Source organism: Solanum tuberosum, unplaced genomic scaffold (genome assembly GCF_000226075.1).
Source record: "Solanum tuberosum cultivar DM 1-3 516 R44 unplaced genomic scaffold, SolTub_3.0 scf00111, whole genome shotgun sequence".
Classification (NCBI taxonomy): Eukaryota; Viridiplantae; Streptophyta; class Magnoliopsida; order Solanales; family Solanaceae; genus Solanum; species Solanum tuberosum.
In genome coordinates, this window is record NW_006239034.1 from 629,443 (window position 1) to 639,020 (window position 9,578).

The following is a 9,578-nucleotide window of genomic DNA, read 5'->3' on the forward strand; positions in this document are numbered from 1 at the left end:
TTTTTTATATTTAAAAATTGCGTAAAAATACTATAAATCATGATAATTGACAACATAAAATATTTCAAAAATGTTGTATGTGGGTAGTCTTATTATGCCTTAAATAGCGTCAAAGAAAGTACAGGTTTGTGATAAAAAAACTTATTCCTTTATCCACGCAAATAATCGCTTCAAAAACTCGATTATTAGCCCCAAAATATACCATTTATATTATTGGGCCCGTGCATAGCACGGACAACATTATCTAGTATATATATAAGATATGGTAGGCAGGGAGGAAAATAAAGAAGATTATAAAAGAATTGAATCCTCAACAATAAAATAAAAGCTCATACATATAATCCATAAAAAAAAAATTAAACTTTTTCACAAAGATTACAATCTCATACTAAGTTATGAATTTATTTAAGTTATTTCGATAATCTTTCATATAAAATTTGATTTTTTAAATAGATTTATCTTCATCATTACATCAAATAACCATCAATAAAACACAATTCACAATATAAAAACCAAAAGCAAATAATAAAATGAAAGCTAAAAAAGAAGGAAGTGCCTACCAGAAAAGAAAATAGGCTTCAGATTAACGTTAGTATTTTAAGAAAAATTGTGAAATTTAAATATTTAATCATTAAAAGAATATTAAATAAATTTATAGTATTTTGTTGATTCTTTTCGTTTTCCTAATGACTTATATTCTCAATTAAGTGTTCATTTTATTCCCTAATTATAGTGAATCTTTTCATATCCTCAAATTCAAATGAATAATTAATGGCTAATAATATCTACACATCTCATATTCAATACTATATTTTTTATGTACTGTTTATTTAATTTTTTATTTTATATTTTATGTTGACAATAGAGAATATTGCTTTTTGATTACTTATTGCTTTTTGTTGAATCTTTCGTATTCCTACTTATTTATTCTCAATTATTTGTTCTTTTTTATTCCTAACTATAGTGAATCTTTTAATATTCTCAAATTCAAATATATATCTATCTTATATCATATATTTATATAAAAGAGAACCCCATGTCAGCCTGCGTGGAGCCACCACATACCAGGATTCTCTTTTAATTTATTTATTTCCATGAAAAGTTGTGACTGACTTTTATGAAGAGTTGCGACTTTTATGAAGAGTTGTGACTTTTATGAAAGGTTGTGACCTTTTTGATGGGTTGTAACTTCTCTAAAAAGTTGTCACCTTTCCAATAAGGCACATTAAGCATTTGTTCACACTACCATTTGTTGTCTATAAATAGATGATTTTCCTCTGATTTTAAAACAAAGAAAATTCTGAACTTCTTCTTATTTTTCTGCATAGTTAAATATTAGTGTACTTTTCTCTTGTTGAGTAGCTCACTTATGCCATTATTTTTGTATCAATATACTGGTGAATAGAATTGTTCTGTCCTAAGATGATCTATTCCTTTAACCCTCGGGTTCTAGAGGGGAATAATTTCTTTAAGGGGATAGTGTATATTCAGTGGGGTCAATTTTTTCCTTTCTGTTTCATTCTACTCTTACAAATCCTGGTATGTTTTTTTATAGTCATTAATTTATGTTGATGTTATTAATTGTTGTTTTTTAGTATATGTTTTAAACTTTATTGTTTATATTTCTGCAAAGTAATTGTTATAAGTGTTTGTTAGTACATATTGAATAACACATGTTAATTGAGTATTCACGCAAGTTTTCTCTACTGAAATTTTGAAGGTACAATAAAATAATTTCTTAAAGATCTATATTACCATCTCTTGAAGACAAATTCAAATTTTATATGCCATTGTAAGGACATAAAGACATCAAAAATCTTATCGCATGTTGATGTGTGAAGTGAACCGGGAAAAGAAGACAAGAATTAATAAACTTTTGACATGAGTTCAAGGATGTGTCGGATGACCTATAGAGGAATATGACTAGACTGGAGCCTCTTTTAATTTCAAAGACATATATAACTACACAATCAATTAATTACTCATATTCAATATGAAGTATGGACAAATTCTCAAGTTTAATGCAGGTTATAATATTTTTCTTGAAGTAATAGATGTGTTTCTCGACACTATGATTGAAATAGAAGTGTAGTTTCAAATTGAACTATATCACTCTGGTATGCTGATTTTTAAAAAACACCCAAACATACGTTCACCCTTTAATTTTTCATTTTAATAATTACTTATGATACATTTAAATGGAGAACTTTAAAATAATATATGTAATGCAAAAGGTAGGGCTGAACTTTTCTACAAGTTAGAATTAAAATATTTGTATATCTCAGGTTGATGTTCATTTGATTCCCCAAAAATATCAAATAGTAACACTTCCTAGAAATAAAAGGATAAATTATAAAATCAAATTAAAGAGATTGATTGAAGGATAAATGATAAGATGTTATAATTATCATTTTGCTTTACATTATTAATGTTCGTTACTATGTAATCTTGTATGTAAGATAATATAGTGTTTTAGTTTTAATGACTGATAGACTTTAAGTATTATTTTATAAATTCGGTGATATTAAATTCCCGCGTGAGGCACGAATAATTTTACTAGTATAATATAAAGCCAAATGTAGACAAGGTGATGTGACACCTCTCTAATGCCTTCATTGCTATTTATCCTTTTTCTCCTCCTTTTAGACATTTTTTCTCTATTTTTCTTATTTTTTTAATTGAAGAATTAACCATATTCAATTTAATAACCATATTAATTTATTGCCTATAAGTTATTACATTAATTGTTAATTATTATATATATTATTGAAGAATTGATAAGGTCACAATCACAAATCAATAAAGCCCAAAACCAACTAGTCAATTCATAAAACCTTTTTTTATCATTTACTTATTCATCCTTTTTTCTTCCTCACTAGATTTTGTGTTTTATTTATTATTTTCTTGTCTAATATTTTGCAGAAATCTATAGTCAAATATAGATACGGTGACGTGGCAACTCTGTAAGGCCTCCATTGCTATTTATCTTTTTATCCTTTTTTAGACATTTTTTCTCTATCTTTCTTTATTTTTCAATTAAGAATTAACCATATTCTATTTAATAACCATATTAATTTATTGTCTATAAGTTATTACATTCAATTTTAATTATTATATATATTATTGAAGAATTGAAAAGGTCACTATCACAAATCAATAAAGCCCTAAAAGAACTTATTCCGTTATCAACCCAAATAATCAATTCATAAAACTTTTTCTTATCCTTTTCTTATTCATCCTCTTCTTTTTTTTCCTCACTAGATTTTGTACCTTTTTTATTATTTTCTTGCCTGAATATTATACAGAAATTATAGATAAATTTATTTTGTTTCGTTCACCACTTAACATCATTAATTACGTTTTCCTTATACCTTTCTCTATTCTTCTTAAAGATATTAGTTAATTACAATTAAGACACTTAATACCCATGCAAGTTACAATTTTATTGATTACTATATTACTCTTTTAATTTATATTATTCAATTAAGTTACAAATTTATTGATTACTATAAATACTAGAGCATATCATCTTTGCCAATTGCAAGAATTTCTTTTTCTCTTTTTTTCCTTTCTTCCTTATATTTATATTAAAGTACATCACCTTGTTTATGACTAATTTTATAATTGATAGTGTCACGCCGCAAACTAGAGGGGCGCAACTGACTCCTAATGCCAAAACTCAAGCCCGAGCCGACTCTGCTGAACCATTTGCAACTAGCACATGGCAGCCACACGCAATCAAGAAAACAAACAAGTATATCTCAGCTTAAAACTATGCCCTCGGCCGGCAAGGCCCCTATCAACTGATCTAGAAAAGAAACAACTACTCCCAGGAGATCATATAAATAAATAGCCAACTAGCACAGAAGTCCTGATTGGGCCGTCGAGGCCACCATGATATCTATACCAAAACTAAAAGCAGGTACATATCAATACAATACATCAAACAACTCACAAGCTTCAGAAAACCAACAACTTAGGCCAGTATGGCCATAACGTAGCTATACACCCCACACACTAGTCTGCAAGTCTCTAAGAGTAGTAGAGATTAGCGGAACAGGGCCCCAACCTCCACATAAATATATATACAACAAATGGTAACAAACCTCCCAACTCTGGCAGCTCCGGAGGAAAGGGGCTAGCCAACCGGATAAAAGTCAATCCTGCTGCTGAGGAGGTCTACTCGATCGTCTGTCAGGACCTGCATGCATGAATGCAGCGCCCCCAGGCAATGGGACGTCATTACAAAATAATGTACAGAGTATGAAAGACAATAGACTATGAGGAGGTATCCTGATATACTGGAATAATCTGATAAGTAAATCAAGGATAAGATAAGTGTACTGACCTGCTCCTAAATCTAAACTTATCAAAAATAATAAAACAACAACCTAACCAAGTCCCCATAAGCTCGACAAGTACAAACAGCACACAAGACCACCTACTCAGGCCCCTATAAGTCCGGAAGGTGCCAATCAACCTATATACCCCTATCGGTAGTCCCCTAACCCCATAGGCAGTCATATAGCCTTCTTAGGCATTAATACATCCCCGTAGGCAGCATATAGCTCTCTTAGGCATCAACATAGCTTATAGACAACTCATAGCCCTCCTAGGCAACAATATGACTCTGTAGGAAGCACATAGCTTTCTTAGGCGTCAATATAGCCCTGTAGGAAACTTATAGCCATTCTAGGCATCAACATAGCCCCGTAGGCAACTCATAGCCCTTTTAGGCATCCATATAGCCCTATAGGCAGAACATAGCCCTTCTAGGCATAGATCACATTCTTGAAGCTAACCACAATATCCCTAAGGGCAACAATAACAATCCAATCGCTAAAAGCGAGCAATTTTGTTATAAGCAACCTATACAAATAGCCTCTAAGTCATGTCTAACATAGGGACGCTACTAATTGAATAAGAATCCCGACAAGGGTGAATTATATCAGCTCGAGTAGCCAACAATCAACAATAATGGCTACAAGTGTAACAAGGATAACAACCCAATTACATTGCTTCTAAGTTTTAAAGAAACATGTCGTAAGTAGGGAATAACCTTAACATACCTTTCCAATGAACGCTCGAAAGACCGTACTCCTTCACGAAAGTTGTCCTTATGTCCTAAGCTTCACAATCACTATATATACACAGCTGAAATGCACCTATAAATAGTTCATAATTAATCTTTAATCGGCAGATTTGCTATATTGCCCCAACTTGTCAAAACGTCCGTAAAAATTCATAAAAACAACTATAAAAGGGTCCCGAGATGATTACCTTAGTTAACCAAGTGTAAACCTTGAAGAAACACCAATAAATACAAATTTCTATCTTCAAAAACTAGCTCCAAACGCATCTAATAGGAGGGAAAAATGATTGCCACGTGTAGAGATCGCGTTTCTAGGCACAGGGGCAACCTTTAATGGTAGAAATCGTTAAAAACCAACCTTCATCATGCAATACCTCCATAGGAACCATCTGTTAAGCTTTATTTCTGGTTTGGAACTGAAAAGAAATATTTCATGGCTTAAAACGTTGAGTAAGCCGACATACCACATTTTTGACCCGACCCGGATTCTGCCCCGGTAGTCCGTAGTAAAACCCTCATAACTTTTTACTTCAGTGTCTGTTGGATACGGGGTTTTGTGCGTTACAAACTAGACTCGTAGGCCTTCGATTTAATGGGTGATACGACTTCTAACTCTTTATATATTGGGAGAAAACATCTAAGACATTTGACCCAAATTTTAGAGAAATCTTTAATGAGGAACTTACGATAACTTTCGCCAACTTTTATTTTGCCACTTACCTAATTTCAAAACTTGAGATACAACTCTTGAACACTTAAAATATGACATACCACATCATTCTTAATTTATTACTCACCCTCCTTGTCTTTCCAAGAAGATACGAGTTAATTTAGATATTTTGAAAAGTCAGGGTGTTACATCCTTCCCCCCTTAGAAACATTCGTCCTCAAATGAAAAAAAATTCTGAGTCACACGGTTAAGTCCTTAGGTGTTTCCAAAATTTAGGCAGAGTATCCTTTGGCATTGTCACTATCCAGGAACCTAAAATGCAAAAAGTCTAACCTAGGTGTCTCACATGATGACATAAATTACTAAGCACTATAGCTCCGCCATAACAGTGTGAGCAAATATACAACGACAACAATAATAATAATAAGCAACAATATAAAAAAATTTAGATATGTATCTTACCTCACTGCACCAATATAAACTGTTATGCCATCATCCTAGGGTATGAAACAAGTGAGGATATTTGGACCTCATGCCATCCTCAGCTTCCCAGGGCACCTCTTCTCTATTCTTGTTTCTCCACAATACTTCAACCGAAGCCACCTCTTTGGTCCTCAATTTACGGACCTATCGATCTAATGTGGCAACTGGAGTTTCCTCGTAGGACAACTCCTCTGTGATCTGAACATCCTCAACTGGGATAACCCGAGAAGGGTCTCCTACGCACTTCCGTAGCATAGATACATGGAAAAATGGATGAACATATTCTAGTCCCAAAGGAAATTCTAACTCATAAGCCAGTCGTCCTACCCTCCAAAGGATGCGGTATGGCCCAATGAATCTTGGACTAAGATTGCCTTTTTTGCCAAATCTCATAACCCCCTTCATAGGCGAGACTTTTAAGAATACCCAGTCATCGACGCAAAACTCTAAGTCACTTCGTTGCACATCTGAGTATGAATTTTGTCGGCTTTGAGCTATTAGCAACCTCTCCCGTATGAGCTTGACCTGCTCACTATCTGCTGTACTAAGTCGGGTCCAATCAACCCTGACTCACCTACATTGAACCATCCAATGGGGGATCTACATTTTCGCCCATACAAAGCCTCATAAGGTGCCATCCCGATGCTGGAATGATAACTATTATTGTATGCGAACTCAATAAGAGGCAAGTGTTCATCCCAACTTCCCTTGAAGTCTAGCACGCACGCCTGTAACATATCCTCGAGCGTCAAAATTGTGCACTCAGCCTGACCATCTGTCTGAGGGTGAAAGGTTGTACTAAGATTAACTTGTGTCCCCAGTCCTTTCTGGAAGGACTTCCAAAAGTTGGCGGTGAATTGTGCTTCTCTATTAGAGATAATAGATACTGGGACACGGTGTAGCATAACAATCTTCCTAATATAGAGCCCTGCATAGTCTTCGGCTGTAAAAGTAGCCCTCATGGGTAAGAAGTGGGTTGATTTTGTTAGTCTATCAACAATTACCCAAATAGAGTCAAACTTGCGACGCGATCGAGCTAACCCTGTAATAAAATCCATATTAATTGCTTCCCACTTCCACAAAGAAATGGCTATCTCCTGAACTAGCCCAGCGGGCTTTTAGTGATCAACCTTCAACTGTTGGCAATTAGGACACTGTGCCAGAAACTCAGCAATGTCCTTCTTCATCCCGTACCACAAATAGATCTTTTTAATATCATGGTACATCTTCGTCGAACCTGGCTGAATAGAATAACGGGAATGATGTGCCTCTTCCATAATCCGATATGGAAGCCCTGCAACATTCGGAACACACAATCGACTACTATATCTAAGGACTCCATCTCCTGCTATATCAAATGCTAAAGTCTGTTGATTCTGAGCCTTGGCTCTGAATTTGCTCTAAGCTAGGATCCTCTTGTTGCCGTGATTTTTACCGCTACAACTAGAGATGATACGGTTGTGTCCTGAATTGTTACTCCACTATCTTCTGCCTCTAACAATCTGACTCCCAAGCTAGATAACTGATGAAGCTCTCGCGGTAGCTCACACTTCTCAACACCTAAATATGATAAACTACCCGTAGATCTTCGACTGAGGGCATCAACTACCACATTCACCTTTCCTGGATGATATAAAATGTCCACGTCGTAGTCTTTTAGTAACTCAAGCCATCGACGTTGTCGCAGATTTAACTCTTTCTGTCTAAAGATATATTGAAGGCTTTTATGATCTGTGAAGATGTCAACATGAACGCTATACCCATAGTGTCTCCAGATCTTTAACGCATGAACAACTACAACCAACTCTAAATCGTGGGTCGAATAGTTCTTCTCATGCTTTCTCAACTGGCTTGAAGCATATGTGATAACCTTACCATGTTGCATTAGAACACATCCCAACCCAACACCAGAAGCATCACAATACACCGCATAGACTTCTAAACCCTCTGGCAATGCAAGAACTGGTGCTGATGTCAACATATCCTTCAATTCCTGGAAACTATGCTTGCAAGCCTCAGTCTACTGGAACTTAGCTGCTTTTTGAGTCAGCTTCGTTAATGGGGTAGATATTGAATAAAACCCCTCTACAAACCTTCTGTAGTACCCCGCTAACCCTAAGGAACTACGAACCTCAGTTGGAGTCATGGGTCTGGGCCAAGTCTTTACGACCTCAATCTTTTGTGTATCAACCGCATTGCCTGCATCTGATACAATATGGCCTAAGAAATCCATAGAGTCCAACCAAAACTCACGCTTAGAAAACTTTGCATAAATTTCTCGGTCTTAAAGAACCTGAAGGACTGCTCGCAGATGATTTCCATGCTTAGCTTTTGAATATGAATACACTAAAATATCATCAGTAAATACAATCACAAACAAGTCCAGATACGGCCTGAATATACTATTCATCAGGTCCATGAACACTGCTGGGGCATTAGTTAATCCAAAAGACATTACCAAGAACTCAAAGTGTCCATACCTGGTTCTAAAAGCTATCTTTGGAACATCTTTCTCCCGAACTCGTATCTGGTGGTACCCTGATCTTAAATCAATCTTTGAGAAACACTTAGCACCTTGTAACTGATCAAACAAGTCATCTGTCCTCGGAAGGGGATACTTATTCTTTATAGTTTCCTTATTCAGCTGTCGGTAATCGATACACATTCTTAGTGAGCCATTTTTCTTCCTTATGAACAACATTGGCGCACCCCATGGTAAAGCACTAGGCTTAATAAAGCCTTTATCCAGCAAGTCTTTTAGCTAATCCTTCAACTTTTTTAGCTCCGCAGGAGCCATTTTATAAGGAGGGATAGATATGGGTTGTGTACTTGGTAGCATATCGATAGCAAAATCAATTTCCCGTTCTAGAGGGATACTAGGGAGCTCGTCTGGAAATACATCTAGAAACTCATCAACTACCGGAATAGACTGAAGAGTTGGTGGTTCTACATCTATATCATGAACGTGAACAAGATGATAAGTACAACCCTTATTAATCATCCTCCTCGCCTTAAGATAGGAAATAAACCTACCTTTGAGCGTCTCTGTATCGCCTTTCCATTCCAGAACTGCCTCTCCTAGAAAGTGGAATCTAACAATCATTGTCCGGCACTCAACATTAGCATAACAAGATGCTAACCAGTCCATACCCATAATGATGTCGAAATTGACCATTTCTAACTCTACGAGATCTACAGAGGTCTGACGGTCGATAATTTCTACCGTGCAACCTCAATAGAGTCTTGGCAACAATAGACTCTCCAACTAGTATAGATACAATAAAGGGTCGATCTAATGACTCTGCTACTATACATAACTTCCCCGCAATAAAT